Source organism: Chrysemys picta, chromosome 2, assembly GCF_011386835.1.
Source record: "Chrysemys picta bellii isolate R12L10 chromosome 2, ASM1138683v2, whole genome shotgun sequence".
Classification (NCBI taxonomy): Eukaryota; Metazoa; Chordata; order Testudines; family Emydidae; genus Chrysemys; species Chrysemys picta.
This window is the reverse complement of record NC_088792.1, coordinates 139,637,214-139,659,030: the sequence shown is the minus strand read 5'-3', so window position 1 is coordinate 139,659,030 and position 21,817 is coordinate 139,637,214. Positions and strand designations below refer to the sequence as shown.

The following is a 21,817-nucleotide window of genomic DNA, read 5'->3' as shown; positions in this document are numbered from 1 at the left end:
ACAGGAGGGCCAATTTGGTTACCAGCATTATAAGGAGGAAGCAGTAATGGTGGAGGAGTGATGCTGCATTTTGGGGAGTTTTTTTAAACTTTCTCTGCATGTAGAGGCCTCTTGGGTTGTCCAGGGGTTGATACCTGTGGCTGCACTGCACTACCATGTACTCTATGAGATGTCCCTGCACCACTGAGTGTCTGTAGATGTTATCATATGCCAAAGTTGTGGGGATGCAGGCAGAATGTTGGATGGTATTGGCACATCTAACTCATCCTCATCTGCCAACTTCTGTAGACAGATGGCAGTGTCCATTTCCTCCAGTTGACTATAGGATATCCCGTGATCTTACCAGTTGAGTATCTTAATCAACTCCACATTGCCTGTGAGGGTTTTCACAGTCCATGGTAGCAGGATGTGCTTGTCAGGTTTCTGCACACCTCCACTAATGGCATATATATAATCTTGGGGAAAGAATTGTCTGAATCTTTGCATTTGTGAGGATGGTGTAGTCTCTGTGTCCCCTGTAAACACCATTATGAGGAAGTCTATGAGAGGTTTTGGCATTGCAGTGTAATCATTATCAAGACTCTCTTGGTTTGGTCAGTTTTGTGAAAGGAGCCTCCACATCACATATCACAGGTGTGTTTTTCGGCATTTGCTCTGTTCATGGATGCTTTTTGGGAATCTCTGTATAAGATTCCATTGTTCATTCAGGAAGCACAACTACAACATAGTCAAATCTGAAGCAAACAGAGGAAAAAAACACAAACATCTTAGGTCACAGTATCTTATTGTATACAACAACTACCTAAAAGTTGATTTTAAGTCAAAAAAATAATGATATTAATGCTTGTAGAATCAAAATATTTGTTCACATGAAGCATAACCCCTATTGTTAGGTTGTTGGCAGTTGCCATGGCAACAGTTATACAAATAAGACAAATTTGCCTAGTCCTCATTATTTAATGAAAAACATAATTACCCAAAATTGGATGAAGATGTAATCATTTGTAGTTAAAATATACCACATACCTGTTTTCACCTAATGCCTACCCTTACACATATAGTTTCCATGGAAACAGGCCTAACTCCACTTATAAGCTACCATGTAGAAAGGTCCACTGGATATTTCTCTAAAATGTATGGATCTTTCAAAAAAAGAGAGAGAGAGAGAGAGAGAGAGAGAGAGAGAACGAGAGAAGGAGAGATGGGAATTTGCCTACCCAGAAGACACCAAAAAGTTTTCTGGTTCATGGACTAGCAGCTATCTGAAGAGCTCCAGCCTTCAATCAGCCTGCCCTCCAGGAGTTGAGGACTGGAAGCCTGCTCTCCTCCCTAATCTACCACCAAATGTAATGGTCTTCCCCCTTTTATGATCCTCCCTTCAAGTCTGACATCTCTCACAGGTGGGGCAGGGCAAGGCCACCTGAGTCCAAATCAGAGCATTAATCCTCTGTTGCTCAGTGTGGGATTTGTATACCCGATCACACTGCCCCAGCGGGCTTACAAGCAAAGATTTTTTTTTTCATAATATTATTAAAAAATGTTTAAATGTGGTAGCACCCAGAATTTCCAGTGAAGAGTAGGACTCCACTGTCCTAGCTACTGTCAAAACACAGATAAATAAACAGCTCCTGCATGAAGCATGAAGGTCCATACAAGATCCACCCCACCACTAAAGCTCCATGAGTGGGCTGAACAGGGAAATGCAGGCAATCTGGTTACACTTATCCTAAGGGCTTTTCTACAGAGGCAAATTGACCAGAACAGTTATTCTGAAATAGCTCCCTGTGTGGATACACTATTTAAGAATAAAAATGATTTTTATTCTGGCATAGAGCATCCACACAGGGAACTATTCCGGAATAGTTGTTTTTTTTCAGTCAAGTTTCCTTGTGTAGACAAGCCCTGAGTATATCAACACAATGATTGCCATTGGGGGTGAGCATGGAGATGTCCCACATGATCGACACTGATATGAATATGCTACCCCCAAAAATCCATCCCTGGTGGTGCTGTGTTTTTTTATTACAACCCAGAGGCTGGAAGGAGATCTTTGGAAGGGGCTTCACTGAAGCTCCATGACCTCTGTGAGTTGAACAGGAAGGATTCTGTCCTCACAACTTTCATGGAGCCCCCCACCCAAAGCCCAATTTTGACCTTACGTGAATTTTTATAAAAATCAGACAGAGCTGCCAGAGTTGTTCAAAAGCTGTTCCAGGCATGAAGGGCCCATTCTGATCTCGTATGCTATGTAAACGCTTTTATAAATGTACCTGGGGAAAAAATTACATCATTTTTAACAGCAGCAAATATTACTATATACATTTAGGTCACTTAACAGTATGCAGGAAAACTTTCAAAACCCACATTAAAATATAGCTAGCTTTGCATTGCTAATTCTCTATGCTATTTTTAAGGGCTAGATCCACCACCGTCATATAACGACACAGTGATTTCACAATGAGACTAACGTCAGCACCTACCCTATCATTTAATTTAAAAAGAAACCACATTTGCTTAAAAGAATGTGGGTATATTACTATAGACTAAAAATATTCATCTACAATCATTGCCATACTTACAATATACCCTGTTCATAATTCATTATTATTATTATAAACTTATAGATATATAGCAGAAAAATCCTGTGTCTTTATAAATATTTTCACCATAAACCTGAATTCTTTTTGTGGGAAAACCTATATTACTGTCAACAGGCCAGATTCTTAGCTTATGAAAATTGGTGTAGACTCAGTGTAATTGAATGGAGCATGTCAATTTACATCAGATGAGGATGTGATCCAGCTATTATAAGAAGCTAATGTTTTTTTACAAAAATATAAGTAAAGTGATGGGTTTGGTTCCACAACTTTTTTTAATTGTCTTTGTTTCCTTAATAAATAAAATCATTGAACATTCTGCATCTATTTTAGAAATAGAGCAAAAATGGCTATTTTGTTGCATAATGGCTGCATAAAAAAGAAATTGCTTACACACTGGGTCATTTCAGGCCCTCAGTATATTTTATGCATCAGTTGAAGCACAAAGTTTACAAGAAGTCCACATGGAAAAAAATACATTTATGTAGGTGTGACATTATCTGATTAAAATATGACCATATAGATCATTGTTGCAACCACTGTTGTATATTTGCAGCAAATAATGTACAAAGGGTGTCGAGTGAGGTGCTATGAAAAGGTTATGATTTGCTGGTTATGATTATGCTATCTGTATGCATACATCATTTTTGTATTTGAAGTTATAAGTATTGGCTCTATACTTGGATTTCAAATGTCTGCTCCTGGGGTAACACCCACAAGGTAATGCCCAGCACATCTTGGAGGGACCATTCAAATTAAGTGCTTCATTAAGGAACATTTGGTTGACAGTGGACCATGGGAGATGCCCGGCTGCACTGAGTGGACTGTCATGTAAACGTGCTGCCTGGAGTGTAGGTAATGGCTTCCTGCAATAACTGGGGTAAACTGGACATGAACATGTGACTTTTCAGCTTGGAAAAGAGGAGACTAAGGGGGGATATGATAGAGGTATATAAAATCATGAGTGATGTAGAAAAAGTAAATAAGGAAAAGTTATTTACTTGTTCCCATAATACAAAAACTATGGGCCACCAAATGAAATTAATGGGCAGCAGGTTTAAAACAAATAAAAGGAAGTTCTTCTTCACACAGCGCACAGTCAACTTGTGGAACTCCTTGCCTGAAGAGGTTGTGAAGGCTAGGACTATAACAGCGTTTAAAAGAGAACTAGATAAATTCATAGAGGTTAAGTCCATTAATGGATATTAGCCAGGATGGGTAAGGAAGGGTGTCCCTAGCCTCTGTTTGTCAGAGGGTGGAGATGGATGGCAGGAGAGAGATCACTTGATCATTGCCTGTTGGGTTCACTCCCTCTGGGGCACCTGGCATTGGCCACTGTCGGTAGACAGGATACTGGGCTAGATGGACCTTTGGTAGTATCTTTGATAGGATAACAAGTCTTGTGGATAAGGGAGAAGCGATGGATGTGGTATACCTAGACTTTAGTAAAGCATTTGATATGGTCTCACATGATATTCTTATCAATAAACTAGGCAAATACAACTTAGATGGGGCTACTATTAGGTGAGTGCATAACTGGCTGGATAACCATACTCAGAGAGTAGTTATTAATGGTTCCCAATCCTGGAAAGGTATAACAAGTGGGGTTCTGCAGGAGTCTGTTTTGAGTCCGGCTCTGTTCAATATCTTCATCAACGACTTAGATATTGGCATAGAAAGTACGCTTATTAAGTTTGCAGATGATACCAAACTGGGAGGGATTGCAACTGCTTTGGAGGATAGGGTCATAATTCAAAATGATCCGGACAAATTGGAGAAATGGCCTGAGGTAAACAGGATGAAGTTTAACAAAGACAAATGCAAAATGCTCCACTTAGGAAGGAACAATCAGTTTTACACATACAGAATGGGAAGAGACTGTCTAGGAAGGAGTACGGCAGAAAGGGATCTAGGGGTTATAGTGGACCACAAGCTAAATGTGAGTCAACAGTGTGATGCTGTTGCCAAAAAAGAAAACATGATTCTGGGATGCATTAACAGGTGTGTTGTGAGCAAGACACGAGAAGTCATTCTTCCGCTCTACTCTGCGCTGGTTAGGCCTCAACTGGAGTATTGTGTCCAGTTCTGGGCACCGCATTTCAAGAAAGATGTGGAGAAATTGGAGAGGGTCCAGAGAAGAGCAACAAGAATGATTAAAGGTCTTCAGAACATGACCTATGAAGGAAGGCTGAAAGAATTGGGTTTGTTGGGTTTGGAAAACAGAAGACTGAGAGGGGACATGATAGTAGTTTTCAGGTATCTAAAAGGGTGTCATAAGGAGGAGGGAGAAAACTTGTTCACCTTAGCCTCTAAGGATAGAACAAGAATCAATGAGCTTAAACTGCAGCAAGGGAGGTTTAAGTTGGACTTTAGGAAAAAGTTCCTAACTGTCAGGGTGGTTAAACACTGGAATAAATTGCCTAGAGAGGTTGTGGAATCTCCATCTCTGGAGATATTTAAGAGTAGGTTAGATAAATGTCTATCAGGGATGGTCTAGACAGTATTTGGTCCTGCCATGAGGGCAGGGGACTAGACTCGATGACCTCTAGAGGTCCCTTCCAGTCCTAGAATCTATGAATTCTTATGTTCTTATGACTTGCTCATTGACTCCAAACTCCATTTTGTTGCTGTAATTTTCCACAGTAAGAACAATCGGATGCCCTCCACATGGCAAAAGCTATAAAAGGCCATGGAAACATCTCCATTTTGTCTTCAATCCTGCTTCTTACCTCTGGAGGAACTTTGCTACAAACTGAAGCTCTGAACAAAGAACTAAATGACCCATCCAAGTCTCTAAGGTGCCACAAGTACTCCTGTTCTTCTTTTTGCGGATACAGACTAACACGGCTGCTACTCTGAAACCATCCAAGCTGTGGATGTACTCCAGAGACTTGACTTAAGCTAGCAGTTTATTCCACCACTACAAGCCTGAACCAAGAACTTTGCAATTACTGTATGTAATTGATTCTTTTCACCAATTTTAACTCTCATGTTTCTTTATAAAAACAAACCTTTAGATTTTAGATACTAAAGGATTGGCATCAGCGTGATTTTGGGGTAAGATCTAAGTTATATATTGTCCTGGGTATGTGGCTGGTCTTTTGGGATCAGAAAAACCTATTATTTGATTAGACTGGTTGTAAAGAACCACTCATCTCTGAATCCAGTGTTTTTGGTGGTGATATAAGAACTGGAATGCCTAAGGAAACTGCTTTTATGTTTTCTTGTTAGCCAGTCTGGTGAAACAGGAGTTTACTTTTGTGGCTGGTTTGGTATATCTTATAAAAGAATAACCACTAGTTTGGGCTTGTGTTTGCCCTATTTCTCAGCAGATAGTCCTGAATTTGGCATCCTCAGTTGTGACCCACTAAGGCACGGTTACAGGCACATCCTGTTGTACAGACAATGTTTAAGTAAGTTTTCCTGCCTAGAAATCAAATATGCGCACAGGATATACCCCTGTTTGCTCATAGGTAACACCATCTACATCAGAAGTGTTGCCAAAGGACAAGGGATTATTTATTTAAAATTGTAGCTCTGTTTTAGCCTCCTCTAAAACACAGTATGCATCACTTAAAATAATAAAATCCTCTTACCCACAGAAGTTCAAATGATCTGTGTTTCTCTGAAGAAGGAGCACTATGCCCCAGAGCAGACAATAGCAATAGCACAGTGTTGTAGCCCTACAATTCCACTTGTCCTGAATGGGATTTCCTGCCCTGTTGGCTGAGTTCCACTCAATAACACTGAGTTCCTGTTGAGACATATTACTAATTTTCTGCAGGACAGGAATAATTCTAAAGTTCTGGGATATTATATGGGATATGCCACTTTCTGCAATGAATAAATAAGTGTGCAAAAGTGGGATCAATTTAAATGTTATTCCTCCAGCTACTTCTAACCTAAAGTTATGGATAGGTGTGCCCCAAAGTCACTTTTGGGGATGAACTAAGCAAGAATGTAGGTGCTCAACATATCTGAAAATCAACACCTATAAAAGGTGCCTAAGGATGGACACCCTGACTAGGTGCCCACATATGAAAATTTTGCCCCAAGGCCCAGTCTGCTCTGTATGGATAGTGAAGATTCAACTTTACAAAAAATTACAGTTCCCAGACAAAATTTCTCCTCTCCCCACATTGGGCACCAGGGGCTGTCACCATTGACCCCAGGTTGGTAGATGGCTGCATTTTAGCATTGTCATATATGTATAAATCGTTTATGAAATATTTCAAGACAATTCAGGGTGAAAGACACTATATCAATGTCTTTTTTTTTTAGCAATGACAGAATTTCACCCTTGTCCAAATTCAGTAATTCTCTTGGATGTTATATATTTTGTCCACTAAGCTTTGCAACGTGAGGTTATTTTCATGCAGCTTGGCATGACAACAGAAACTTGCTAAGGGCTTCTGAAGTGTTGAGTATAATGCTCGTGTAGATTTTCAGGTGGCCTCAGCACCTCTCAAGATCAGGCATAAATTCATAGTCTCATTGCCGAAATATCACCAAAAAACATAACCTGTGTTTCAGTTTACTAATCTCCAAAGTAATGGCACAAAATCTCCTACCTACTTCAGAGAAATCTGGCCTAATTTCAATAATGTATGCTGACAAAGCACTTTGAGATCCCCAGATGAAAGACAAAGTATTGTGATGCTTGATGGTGTTGGTAGTTGCCAGCAAGCATGTCTTTGATTATTAGGCAATCGCAGACCTCACTGAAACTGATAATTAGCCACCTTTCATTCCGGGTAAACCGAAGAAGAAATTAAGCTCTTTTATGGAGAGCTTTTTTTATGGGGTAAAATGGTAAAACACTAGAAGCCATTGCTCAAAGCACTGGCCATATGCAAGGCCTGGGCAGAGATTGAGCCATGAGGGGTTTCCCTAGGAAATGATTGCAAATATAGCAGAGGGCTTGCAAACACAGCACTGTTTTGGAGGGCAGTGGCTATATGTGAGAAGCAGAACACCAGAGAAGCATGGGTAGAGACCCTGAGAAGAAGCCAAGAGAAAGAGCTTCTTTTGGGCAGAGTGCTGACTGGAAAGGCTTGAAATTATGAGCAAGGAAACTGCGTCCTGCTGTTTGTTCCTACTGTTTTGAGGGAAATAGGACTGTATATTCTTTGTAAATAAACAGGATTGCACCAAAGAATTACCCATCTCTATCATCATCATCTTCTCCTAACAGGAGCAACCTGGCAAAGCTATGGTTCCCTTGGGTCAAAAGGGACATGAGGAGCATTGCTTGGTGTCAAGTACTGTGAGTCTCAAGTACTGCTTCTCAGGGGTGTTAGGAGCCAGTAAGTTCAAAACTGCCAACCAGAGACCTGCTAACAGTCCCCAGAACTAGAAAGTCAACTCTGACAGAGGACTCCAGACCTTGAATCAGACTGGAGAAACTCCTTGAACCTTGGTTGGTTTAAATAGAAGCAGGGAACCAAACACAGGAAGTTGTCCATGCAAATAGGTTTTGGCTGCTAAGGACTGATTCCCCTGCAGTCCTAATCCCCTGATACCCTGCCCCTGCATGCCTCCTGACACATGAATCTCAGTTTGCCCTCTAGCTTGTTTTGGACTCTGCTCTCCTGGTAACTGACCCAGCCTGACTCCCGCGCCAACCATTAGGTCAGATGGCCAACATCCCAGTTGTGACACTTTATTGCCCATATATTTAGCAGACAGCCCATGGTGATATATGCAGGCCTGATATAGGACTTAGTCCTGCAGTCCAACTAGGCAAAACACCCATTGAGGATCCTATTGATTGCAGCATCAGACCCATACTTGAAATCCTGCCTGCACTCCAGAGACAAGGCCCCATCTTGGCCCTTTTGGGGTCAGTGGAGCAGGCATGGGCACAAGCTGTGCTTTCCATGAATTATGATAAAGTTTTCCTGCCAATGCCAGGACAAATATTTTCTGAAAGAAGAAAACGCAGCAACATGCTATATTTCTTTGGGTTTGTTTGGTTTTTTGTTTTGTTTGTTTTTTTAAATGAAAAGAGGCCCTAATACAAGAATTAAGGTCTATTATCATATTTAACACATAGCAAGATCAGAGTTGGAATAAACATAAAATGCTTCCCATCCCAATTCCAAGTATACACAGTAATATTGTAAACACTGCATTTATATTTCTTCTTTGTATATCAAAGTGTAAGCTCAGAACTGCCAAACAATAGTTGTTTTGCCCGTCATTTCCTTATGATATTATTTCTCATTCAAATTATCCAATTTATTTTCTATCCCAACTGTAACATATTATGATTAAGATTCTCTGGTGCCTGTATTTTATGCACACTTTGCACAGGTAAAAACAAATGCACATGTTACAAGACACTGTAAAGCCAAGTATGTATAACTGTAAACACTTCAGAATTCAATACATGAGGCAGTATGGTCCAGTGAACTAAGCTGGAAATCAGAAGACCTAGGTTCTAATCCTGGCTATGCCGCTGGCCTTCTGGGTGACCTTGGGCAAGTGGCTTCATTTTTCTGTGCCTCAATATCCCCATCGGTAAAATGGGGATAATGATACTGACCTCCTTTGTAAAGTACTTTGACATCAATAGAGGAAAAGACCCAACTACAATTTTTATATTTAGTGCATTTTGTTTTGGGAGAGACATTTGAATGTAAATTCTGTCCTTTAGTGCTACCCTTGGATAGATTTTCCACCACCAGGGTTCTGTACTCAACCCAGGACTTCCCAAAGTTATTTGGTTCACTTATCTAGTGAGGAAAATTTCTTCACCTGCAGGAATTACTGGATGAAACTTCATGTCCTCTGTTATGTGGATAGTAGGGCTGGTTTAGAACTAGAATTTCTGTTCCACAGGAAATTCCAGCATTGGGGGGAAGGGGATCATTCCAAATTGGAACAAAAGCTGCAATTTGAAAAAAAAAATTGATGTGGCACCATCAAATCATTTCATTTTGTTTTTTACATTTTATTCAAGTGTGTGTGTGTGTGAGAGAGAGAGACATGCACACAGAGATGTGAAAAGTAAATAAATTGAAATGTTTGATCATTGTAAAAATGAAATGTTTTAACCTTTTCCTGGCAAAAATGTCATTGAAATTGACTCGTTCCCTCAAAACATTTGACCAGCTCCAGTGAATGGATAAGGTCAGTAGCATAATGTAGTCTGACCTAACATCCATCAGACTTTGCAATCTGTATCCAAATATCTTTTAACAACACTCTCTACCATCAGGGCCAGCTCCAGGCACCAGCCCACCAAGCATGTGCTTGGGGCGGCACCTGGAGGGGGGCGGCGCGGCGCTCCGGCCCAAGATCAGGGCCACAACTGGGCTCGCCACCCTCCCCCAGCGCTCTGGCCGCCGGGATGAGCGGATCCGCGGCGGGCTTGCCGCCCTCCCCCCGGCGTTATGGCCACCGGGGAGAGCGGAGCCCCAGCCGGGCTCTCTGCCCTCCTCCCGGCGCTCTGGCCAGTCGGGGAGAGCGGGCCCGCGGCCGGGCTCGGCACCCTCCCCTGCAGCGCTCCCCACGGGGGGAGGGGGGCGGGGCGGCGGGAGGCTTTTTTGCCTGGGGTGGCAAAAAAGCCAGAGCCAGCCCTGTCTACCATTATTCCATTTCAGATGAGTACCTGCAATCCTCCTTGCCTTCTCATCAGACAGAAGAACAGCATTGTCCCAGAGTGCTGCATGTCAGTTTCCATTGATAAATGGGGGAACTAAATAGAGTTTTTTGTCTTAACGCAATTCTTGATTCTTGCTGAAACAAGCTACTTAGCTTCCCATAAATTCATCACCACACAGTTGGGCTTTTCCTAGTGTCCATCATCCAAGACATTATTATTTATGGTGGTGGTGAAACTCAACATGTGTGCAGTCATGGAATAAAAAGACACAAAAAGGAACATTCTGGTTTTGCTGTGTCATCTAATAGTCCTTTCTTAAGCTGCTGCAATGATTAAAATCACATGCTCCAGGGTTGATGTTGCAACACAAGAATGATGCTCAAATATTACTCAACCAAATAGCTTCAGTAGTGACCCTGAAGGTCCACCCTGGCCTTACTGATTTTTGTTGTCACTGCTGAAAGGACACATTAGGCAAGAAAGATAGCAAATGAAGAAGAAAAAGGAAAAACAAACCGAGTTCCCTTTTGAAATACAAGAAGCACAGAAAGTTTAATAGAGAAAACATTGTTACGCAATGTCCCTTTCAAAAGCTCCCTAAAGCAAAGTACTATCCAATTACATTTTATCAACCGGGGTGTTCATTTGAAATTCCAGAGCCATCTAGACAGGATTAAATGGGATAACAGATAATAAACACTAAATCCAGTGTGTGCGCACGATGGCCTCCATAGACTTAGACGACTCACTGTCCTTTTTGGCAGTGCCGTTTATTCACACTCACTCACACACATTCAGTATTTAACATGGGGGAGCAGTTGTGCTGTTTGTTTGGAATGCTGGTAATGATCATGTCCAAGCAGCTCCCTAATAAAGAGCAGATGCTTTCAAAATGGAATGGGAGCACTGGGACTCTGACACACACACCCAAATGCAACACACAATGTGGATTCCTATATTCACCCACTATTGATTGTTACCAGATGTGAGAGGAAAGAGATAGCTGACAGAGTAACCACATGGATCTGCTTTATTTTACACTGAGTTATAGGTTTCCAATTCTCCCTCCTCCCTTTTTGGCTAGGAATCTTGCGATTTGCTAAGGAGGAAAAAATGTAAATGTACTGTAAGGAACTCTCTTCTCTTACAAACCTTGCCAGGCAGCTCTCAAGATCTTTTTTAGGGAGCTGCAGTTCCGGCACCACTTCCTAAAGCAGAAGCCAGTGCCATAAACAGCAGATTTCACTGCAGCTAGATGAACAAAAAAATTATTGTAATTATCAGCTTCGCAGACAATAGCAATACCATAAGTGAATTTTGCTTTTAAAAATTACTTCATGCAGCCTCATACACCTACTGACAAGGAGCCTAGAGACTGATCCTATGAGTCACTGAGCCTCATCAACTCCTATTGAGCAGGATTGAGAGCTCTCAGCACCTCACCGCTTCAAAGCCTTGGTACTGGAGATTCTTCCTACAAGATTCAGGCAAATATGAGCAGGGCTATAAACTCTGCTAATGCAACAAAGGAAATACATTCTCCCCAGGCAGTTGTGACCTTCGGAGAGACCTGTGCATAATGCATTAGAAGCTAAGAGGGTAAATGGATACTTCAGAGAGGCTTCACAGAAAAAAGTTCTAATTAACAAAAAAAGCTCTTTAGTGTCCCTGTTAAAAGTGGATTTGAAACAATGTGTGTTCCATACTACTTAACCCTTAATTTGGCTTTAAGATTTACAGCCATCCCCATACAATTTCCAAGGGGAAAATAAAATCCATCCTTTTTTTGCCTGTAGGTTTATATATGTATTTGTGGCTCAGTAGTTACTTAACCTCAATGCCTTTCAAATCCAACACCCTAACCCATTTCCAAGTGAGTTACTGGAGATTTTTCAGCATTCAGCACTCTGTGGCGCCATAATGCGAAGTAGTTTGTAAGAAAAGGTTGCACTGGAGCTCAAAGCAGAAAAATGTAGATTCAAGATCAGGAGGAAGCAATAAAAAAACCCCAAATAAGCACCCAAAAGAAATTAAAACTATGCCTTATCCTTGTCAGCATGGCCTAACACAAACAATTTAAGGTCTAGGTTCAGATTTCAGTTTTCCCAGGGGTTGTAGGAGTGAATCTCTCTTGTAATAGCTTCCGAGGAAGGGAGAAATGTGTGGTGGAAGGCAAGAGTTTGAGCTTCTTTTCATGGCTTTGCCACTGACTCTGTGTAACCTTGAACAAGTGGCTTAACCCATACGTACCTCAGTTTCAACATCTGTAAAATGGAATAATCATTACTTGAACAAAACTGAATTGTGAGGGAGTTTGGTAAAACCCTGCAAGACCCTCAGATGAAAGTCATTACCATCTATAGTGACACAAGGGCCTGGTTTTAAGGCCACAAAAAAATGTCTTCCCACAGAGTTGAGAAGGTCGGGCCCAAACCTGCAAGTACTCCTCGGGTGAAATCCTAATCCTATTGAAATTAATGGCAAAAATCTCACTGACATCAATAGAGTCTGGATTTCATCCTCATGTAAAATGCCTCGCCTCTCAACTTCAATGAGAATCCTAAAATCAGAGCACTTATAGGATCAGGCCCATTATTTATATTTTATTTTATTTTCAGTTTCAGACAGGCATTTTGTAATTTGTGTATGGTTGGTGCACTACAATGCAATATTCAACAAAATCCCAGTGTGTAGAGATCTGTACAAATCACTGTGGCATTAAACACACATTCTTTCTCAGTCACAAAAACATATTCAGATTGAATGGCTGTAAGGATAGACATTTGTTTTCCACTGTCAGCTTGTGGCAAAAGCCTAGAAGCATAATGGTCTACAGCAGAAATAATCAATGGTCAATGTGGGGAATGTAACACCTGTTGTATTTTTATAATATTTTTCCCCTGCAGTGCAACTTCCCAGCTGATTATAAACATAAAAGGCCCAGTTCACCACTGTTCTGCTTCTGGTTAATAGCTCCTATATAGCAGTTTTCATCAGTAAGTCTGCAAAGTGCTTCACAAAGGAGGTCAGTATCCTTATCCCATTCTACAGGTGGGGGAACTTAGGCACAGAAATGCAAACTGACTTGGCCAGGGTCACACAGTAGACCAGTATTCCCTGTGTCAATGGGAGCTGCACACACAAAGCACGCACAGAATCAGGATCATTCTTTACAACTCTGTGCAGAGAGATGACCAGATCCTCAGCTACAGTAAATCAGCATCGTTCTATTGACTTCCATGGAGCTACACCAGTATACGCTAGCTGAAGGGCTGGCCCTTATTTTTAAGTGGCCTGACAGTGGAGTTGTGCTGGGATACACCTGGAGAGAGAGACCGGTGAATTAGGACCTGTAAGTTTTGTTCGTTGCACAACACATTTGTACATTGGCCTCTGGTTTATAGAATAAGGACTCAGCTGTGCAGGTACACATGGCAAAGTATTTAGATTTTCATTCACTTTATTATGAATTCATGTTGGTAAACAACAGACCCAATTAATACATAAATAACACACACTTTGAAAGCCAGGACTAAAATGCTTGCCTTTCAGCTCCAAAATCACTATCCTGTCCCACTGAACTCCTTTAGCTAACAGTAAGAGCAGCTTTCTTAGCCTGTCTGGGGTCCATCTACAGAGAGCTTGCCTTCACTACAGTGAGATCCACACTGCTGCAATCGATGCAGCAGGGGTCTATTTAGCGGATCTAGTGAAGACCCACTAATTCCACGGCAGAGCGCTCTCTGGTCGACTCCAGTACTCCAGCTCCCTGAGAAGAGTAAGGGAAGTCGACTAGAGAGCATCTCCCATTGACACAGCGCAGTGAAGACACCGGGGTAAGTCAACCTTAGCTACATCGAATAGCGTAGCTGGAGTAGCATAACTTAGGTCGACTTACCCCAGTAGTGAAGACAAGCCCTCAGAAGGATTGTATACACAAAGCCAAGACAACAGGGAATAGCCAGCATGGATTTGTAAAGAACAAATTGTGTCAAACCAATCTGATAGCTTTCTTTGATAGGATAACGAGCCTTGTGGATAAGGGAGAAGCTGTGGATGTGGTATACCTAGACTTTAGTAAGGCATTTGATACGGTCTTGCATGATATTCTTATCAATAAACTAGGCAAATACAATTTAGATGGGGCTACTATAAGGTGGGTGCATAACTGGCTGGATAACCGTACTCAGAGAGTTGTTATTAATGGTTCCCAATCCTGCTGGAAAGGCATAACAAGTGGGGTGCCACAGGGGTCTGTTTGGGGACCAGCTCTGTTCAATATCTTCATTAACGACTTAGATATTGGCATAGAAAGTACGCTTATTAAGTTTGCAGATGATACCAAACTGGGAGGGATTGCAACTGCTTTGGAGGATAGGGTCATAATTCAAAATGATCTGGACAAATTGGAGAAATCGTCTGAGGTAAACAGGATGAAGTTTAACAAAGACAAATGCAAAGTGCTCCACTTAGGAAGGAACAATCAGTTTCACACATACAGAACTGGAAGAGACTGTCTAGGAAGGAGTACGGTAGAAAGGGATCTAGGGGTTATAGTGGACCACAAGCTAAATATGAGTCAACAGTGTGATGCTGTTGCCAAAAAAGCAAACATGATTCTGGGATGTATTAACAGGTGTGTTGTGAGCAAGACATGAGAAGTCATTCTTCCGCTCTACTCTGCACTGGTTAGGCCTCAACTGGAGTATTGTGTCCAGTTCTGGGCATCACATTCCAAAAAAGATGTGGAGAAATTGGAGAGGGTCCAGAGAAGAGCAACAAGAATGATTAAAGGTCTTCAGAACATGACCTATGAAAGAAGGCTGAAAGAATTGGGTTTGTTTAGTTTGGAAAACAGAAGACTGAGAGGAGACATGATAGCAGTTTTCAGGTATCTAAAAGAGTGTCATAAGGAGGAGGGAGAAAACTTGTTCACCTTAGCCTCTAAGGATAGAACAAGAAGCAATGGGCTTAAACTGCAGCAAGGGAGGTTTAGATTGGACATTAGGAAAAAGTTCCTAACTGTCAGGGTGGTTAAACACTGGAATAAATTGCCTAGGGAGGTTGTGGAATCTCCATCTCTGGAGATATTTAAGAGTAGGTTAGATAAATGTCTATCAGGGATGTTCTAGACAGTATTTGGTCCTGCCATGAGGGCAGGGGACTGGACTTGATGACCTCTCGAGGTCCCTTCCAGTCCTAGAATCTATGAATTTATAACACAACCACAACCCAGGTCTATTGCTCTCAGTTGCATATATGAACAAATCCAAATGTTTGAAGTGAAAAAATCAGCCCAGAATTCTAAGTTTCAAACTGCCTCCACCCAAAGCCATAAATCACATACCCATGGAGATGGAAGGGATTCAGTAGAGTCACTCCAACTCTATTCTAAAGTTTCACAAACACCATTGAGTTGCTACTTGTTAACAACCAACATTTTGGATAGACCTAATAGAAAACACTCTATGCCCAGAAGCCCTGGACAGAGGGCGGAATTCTCCCAAGCTCCATGCACAAAATAAACTGAGCCCATGTGAACTGCCAACATGTCTGAGACACCACTCACAGTAAACTGCACAGATGTTCAAAATATGGTTGTGTGCGCTCTCTGATTCTCCGACACTGAGTTCCAGCAGACTCCTTGAGCTTACCTCCCCTTGGTGTGGCTTGAACATGCCCATAAGTTTTCCTAAACTCCTTGGACTTGTCTCCTCCTTGACTGGGAAAGACACATAAGTCATGGTATTTTCCAAATGCCACACATTTGTGGTACCAAAATGATACATCACTCATGGTTAATTTTGCAGATCCTGTCTGTCTCCTTTCTTAGACGAGGTCTACATTAGAAACTTTGACGAGCATAGCTATGTCAATTAAGGGAGTGATTTTTTTTCATGACATAGGTGTGTCAGCAAAAGCACTAGCATAGATGCTGTTAGACTGGCAAAACAGTGCTTTTACTACTGTAGCTTATTTCACTCACTTAACCGCTATATAAGCTACACCAGAAAAAGCACTTTTTTATAACTGCATCTACGCTAGGGGTATGTCTTCACTGCAACTGGGAATGTGCCTCCCAGCCCAGTTAGCCTCACACTAGCATTGCTCAAGCTAGTGTGCTAAAAATAGCAGTGTAGATGGTGCGGCATGGGTGGCAGCTAAGGTTAGCCATCCAAACTCACACTCTTGGGGGGTCGCGTGGGCTTGGACTCAGGTGGCTAGCCCACACCACTGCCCATGTAGCAACATCCACACTGATATTTTTAGCATGCTAGCTTGAGCAAAGCTAGTGTGAGCCTGTCTACCCATGTACCCTCAGAGGCTTTGCTGGTAGAACTATACCATTAAAGCAATATCAGCAAAGATGTTAAGTGTAGACAAAGCGTTACATAAGAAATGAAATAGTTACATTAGACATTTAAATGATTATCTCTGGCCATATGCGTTAACACCTCACTGAAATGAATGGGGCAGGTCACACCAGTCTGAGCTATTGTGCCAGGTTCACTGCAGACTCAGATAGACATCTCTGCATTGATTACACTATTTCTGAGATTTTCTTCAGAACCATAACAGCTAGAAATTTATTATAAAAAACCTGAAATTCTGGAAAATGAGACAGTAGCTTCAGAGAGCTGCTGGTATACTGTAACTGCATACCAGCCCATTCCAAGCCCTGGCCTTGGAAATCCTTTACATAAAGGTTGTTACAATAAATATTTAAAACAGCCTGCTCAGCTCCTTACTCAGGAAAACCCTCAGTTACTTCACTGGGAGGAAGGATGATCTTGTGGTTAATGCTCTGGAGTAGGAATCAGGCAATTTTGATTCTCCTGCAGACTTCCTGTATGACCTTAGGCAAACACTTTAACTGCTGTGCCTCAGATTTCCTCTCTGTAAAATGGGGACAGAAGTATTTCCCTGCCTTACATGGCATGCTGTGAGCCACTCACACACTCTAGTATGTGATGAGGCCCAGAATTTATTTATGTTATTTATGTCAAAAATGAAATTCTGAAATAAAGTAACAAAAATAATGATAAATAACATCCTGCAGACAGAAGAGCTACGAAGTAAATAATTACTAGTACTCATGCTGAACTCTGCTACACCCGCCTTCTGAAGCCTTGCTGAAAGAGTCCGGCTGTTAGCAGCATAACTTGAAATCGGTAGTGCGCTTTCAGCTGAAGTTCTAATACTAATGCTGACTAGGGTCCAGCAAGACTTTAACTGAGATGTGCTCTCATGGAGTTCCACACCAGACTAGCCATGTTGTACATAAAAATGCAGGTGAAAAGCCCTGAGCTTTATTCAGGTTTTAATCAAATCCCTGGCATCCTTCGACTTATTTCTTAAGAGACATATGACTATGGTTATGCGGGAAAGCTATTTCCAGATGTTGAATAGATATTGTTAATATTGTTGCGCTTTTTATATTGGAGAATCAATAAATAAATGGGCAGAAGAGAGGCCACCTTAGTTTCTGGTTTCTATCAGCTGAACAAAAAGTAGACTGAGGAGGCCTGCTTCTATTTACTGGCTCCATCTTGCTCTTGAGAAGATAGGACCAAATACAAACACAAATGCCACCCACTTGCCTCAATGGGTGGGGGAAGTTGATGGGGCTGACAGTGAAAGAGGACAGTCCCAGCAGCAAGGGAGAAAGACACCAGCTGAGGAACATCAGTTCGTTCCTCTGCCTACTTGGGCTCTCTGGCATCCAATGGCCAACTGGGGTTGTGGAGGGTGCTGAATGCTTGGCCTTCCCCAGTTCCCAGGATTTAACTTGGTACTGAGCCACGTGGAGCCTCTTTTGGCTTCGGTACAGCAGCAAAATTTTCCAACAGCAGCAGCACTACAGCAGTCCTCCTCGGGACATAGAGGATTACAAGTAAGTGCTCTGGAGACCCCCTCCCCAGGGACAGAGTATCCGCCATGGCGTGTGGGTCTGTGCATTGCCAGGGCATGTGGGGGTCTGCCCTGCCGGGAGGTGTCTTACCCTTATCCAGAAAGGGGGAATGGGTGACAGGGAATGGAGCACTTGATGATTACCTGTTCTGTTCATTCCCTCTGAAGCACCTGGCATTGGCCACTTTTGGAAGACAGGATACTGGGCTAGATGGACCTTTGGTCTTACCCAGTATGGCTGTTCTTATGTTCTAAATGCCATATATTTGTATGTTTGCTAAAATAATACCACTCTACTTCATTATTATGCCATCTTTGAAAATTAAAACCAAGCATTTTTGAGAGGTACAGAAAAAGAAGCAGCAGCGTTTTATCAGGGTGTCTCATACAAAACTATGTTTTCTAGGGTATGACCATTAGAGCTTTTAGAAACTTTCATAATAAGAAATGAAACCAGGCAGACTATGTGCAGACCCATTTGCTAAAAGGTTCCAAGTGAGCAGAGAGACAAGTAATGATTTTATGCAGAACCCAATATAACAATTCAGCTGTTTGGTTTGGTTTCAACCTGGCAATATTTGGTTTCACTTTGAGATTCTGGCTACATTCAAAGTCACAGCAAAATGGAGTGAAATTCAGGACACAATTCAGTAATGGAGGCTGTCTCAATACGCGGAGGGGGCTCCTGATATATCTGGCCAGAGAAGAGAAGAATTGGGTCAAGGCAGTATAAACCCATAGGAACCAGATCCAGGGGGGAATAGTTATCTTGAATCTTTCTCTTGCAAATTTAAACTGCTATGTTTTGTACTCTGCACACATTTGACTGACTTAAGTGTCTTACAAAGAAGGTACCATTCATCTAAACAAGACATTTGTGCTTAACTCTCAGTTTAAAATTCTTTACTCAAAAATGTATCTCTCTATTCCTTATCCATTTTTATTTCACACACAGATTTCCATTCAACCAGAATTCCACAGGTGAAGCATGTGGAGAATCCAGTTCTTATTGTGTATATTGGTAACAAGAATCTTAGGGCTTGTCTACATGCCCATGGGTGGCAGCCCGGGAGGGGAAGTGCCCGGCTGGGGGCGCAGGGTCCGGAGGCATAGGGGCTGCCCAAAGCCCAAGCGCTACCGGCTTCACGGTTTGCTGGGCAGCCTCCAGACACTGCGCCCCCGGCTGGGCGCTTCCCCCCCCCGGGCTCCAGCTGCGCTGGGGAAGCGCTGGCTGGGGGCGCAGGGTCTGGGGGCTGCCCGGCAAACCCTGAAGCCGGTAGCACTGGGGCAGCCCTTTCCCCCTGGCTGGGAGTGGAAGGGAGGAGGAGGCGGATTTAGGGTGGGGAAGGGGCGGAGTTGGGACGGGGCTAGGGGTAGGGAAATGGGCGGGGCCAGGGCCCGTGGAGGGTCCCCTTTTTTTATTTATGAGATATGGTAACCCTAGACTTGCCATTAGTGAATGGGGGGCACTAGGACCCTGGGGCAGCAGACAGCAGTTGCTGCCTGGAGCAGGGCTCCACCTAGGAATGTGCTACGCCAGCACAAGCAGGCATGGGAGAGGCACGCGCTGCTTTCTTTCAGGCAGGGACGCGGGGGGGGGGGGGTACACGCAGAGGGGGTGTGGCAGGTGGAGGCCGGGACCCACTCCAGGCAGGGACGCTGCAGGGCAGGGGGGAGTGACGCGGGGGCCAGGGCCCGCTCCAGGCAGGGCCGGGGGAGAGACCCAGCTCCAAATATCAGGGCCCCCAGCCCTGAGCAGGGCCAGCTTTAAGCCGATTCAGCCAATTCGGCTGAATTGGGCCCCGCGCCTAAGAGGGCCCCGCAGCTCTCCACTCCGCCCCCAGCTCACTTCCCGCTCCTCCCCTCCCCTGAATGCTCCGCCCCCTGTTCCTCCCGCTCCCCTGCTTCCCGCGAATCAGATGTTTGCGGGAAGTCTGAAAAGGGGCAGTCGGCGGCAGCAACAGGTAAGGGGGGGGCGCGAGGAGGGCTCCTGGGAGGCACGGCGCGGCCCTGGCGGCTCTGGCTCCAGCCCGGCACGGGCCCCGGGACAGCGGCCCCAGTTCCGGCCGAGCACCCCCAGCACGGCCCCAGCAGCTCCGGCCCGGACCCAAACCCCGCGACCCCAGCCGCCGGCAAGCCCCGCCCCCAGGAATCGGGCCCCGCTCTTGCTAAGGCCGGCCCTGGCCCTGAATATTGCTGGAGCTCAAGCACTACAAAAGAATATAACCCGCCGCCTATGTACATACCATGGCACCAGAAGACTGATTTGTAAAGCACACCAATGTCCTGAGGTCTAACTGCCCCATGTAGACCCTGCTGGCACACTCTAAAAGGTACTTAGTTCACGGTAATGAAGTTGGACAACATTTTAGCGCATGTCAACAGGGTCTACACAGGGCAGTTAGAATGCAAAACATTAGAAAGCTTTACAACTCATACCCCTCTACTGCGCTTTGCCAATAACATGTAGACAAGCCCATATTTTTTTAAGCAAACAAGAAAAAAATACTATGTAAAAGTTTGCTATTTATATCACAAGGCAGACTCAAAAGATCCAGCTCATTTTGGCAGCTGCAGTGAGAAACAACCGCAAATAGGCTTGCCTCAACCATCTCTCTCTCTCTGTTTTCCTCAGTAAGCATAGGTGCAAACTACAAAACCTAGGTGAGGAAAATTCTGTGTTGCTGCAGTCTACTCACCACTTTAGCTGCTAAAATTGGCTGGTTTTGGAGGGTTACTGCGGTAATAATAGCCCTGCATAATGTCAGAAATGTTTCCATCTAAGCCTCAAAACATGTATTATTTAACTTAGTTCCTATAAAAATACTTGTTCATGATGTGGCACTTTCAAACAAAAGAAAAATAGGGCACTCCTTTCCAGCTTTTTTATTTTAATACCAAATATGATATTACAATCTATTTACTATATTAAACTTAGGGCACAAATCATATTTTGGTTTTGTTTGCTTAGTTTTTATAGATTTGTATAAATATTGTGGTTGAATGTTCATATTGATTTTCTTGCTTATTGCATGAGAAAGCCAGCATTTTATAAATAATCTATAATGAATTTGTTTGATGGTGAAACATGCACACAGTGAAGTTCAAATGAATGATCATCAAATTAAGAGAGTTTCAATCCTCATTCAAAATAAATTACTGCATTTATGCAAGGATGAGAATTACAACAGTTAGGAATGGATATAAAACTCTGACAAAATTATGAGTATGACTTAAACCAAAAAAGCAAGGGATGCTCAGAGCTTATTCCTGCCAGTAGCTTCATATAATGTTTTTTCTTCAAAATGCTTTATAAACATCAGTGGCCAGATCCTGAGAGGTGCCAAGGACTCTTCATTTCCGAAATAATTAATCATCCCAACTCCTAGAGTAGGTGTTTTATTGTTATATCCACTTTATAAGCACTATATGCATTCTCAGATGGCTGAGAAGAGAACTTGCCAAAGGATACAGAAGTCAGTTTCAAAGCCAGGTATAAACTAGGGCTGTCAATTAATCACAGTTAACTCACACGATTAACTCAAACAAATTGATCGCGATTACAAAAATTGATCACAAATAATCGCACTGATAACAATAAACTACCAATTGAAATTTATTAATATTTTTGGATGTTTTTCTATATTTTCAATATTGATTTCAATTACAATACAAAGTGCACAGTGCTCACTTTATATTA

General features: G+C 42.7%; 1 long non-coding RNA gene across 3 annotated transcripts in view; it reads right to left on the bottom strand.

Annotated features, from left to right (window-relative positions):
* Positions 1–479: 479 nt before the first annotated feature.
* The window catches only part of LOC135981506 (uncharacterized), a 40,458-nt gene continuing 19,120 nt past the window's right edge, over positions 480–21,817 (bottom strand). For 2 of the 3 annotated variants that reach the window (XR_010598559.1, XR_010598560.1), the window contains one exon: positions 480–734. This is a non-coding gene — a long non-coding RNA (uncharacterized LOC135981506). Of the gene's footprint in view, positions 735–9,356; positions 9,490–21,817 lie in introns of all 3 variants that reach the window. The other variant, XR_010598561.1, reaches the window with a different exon arrangement.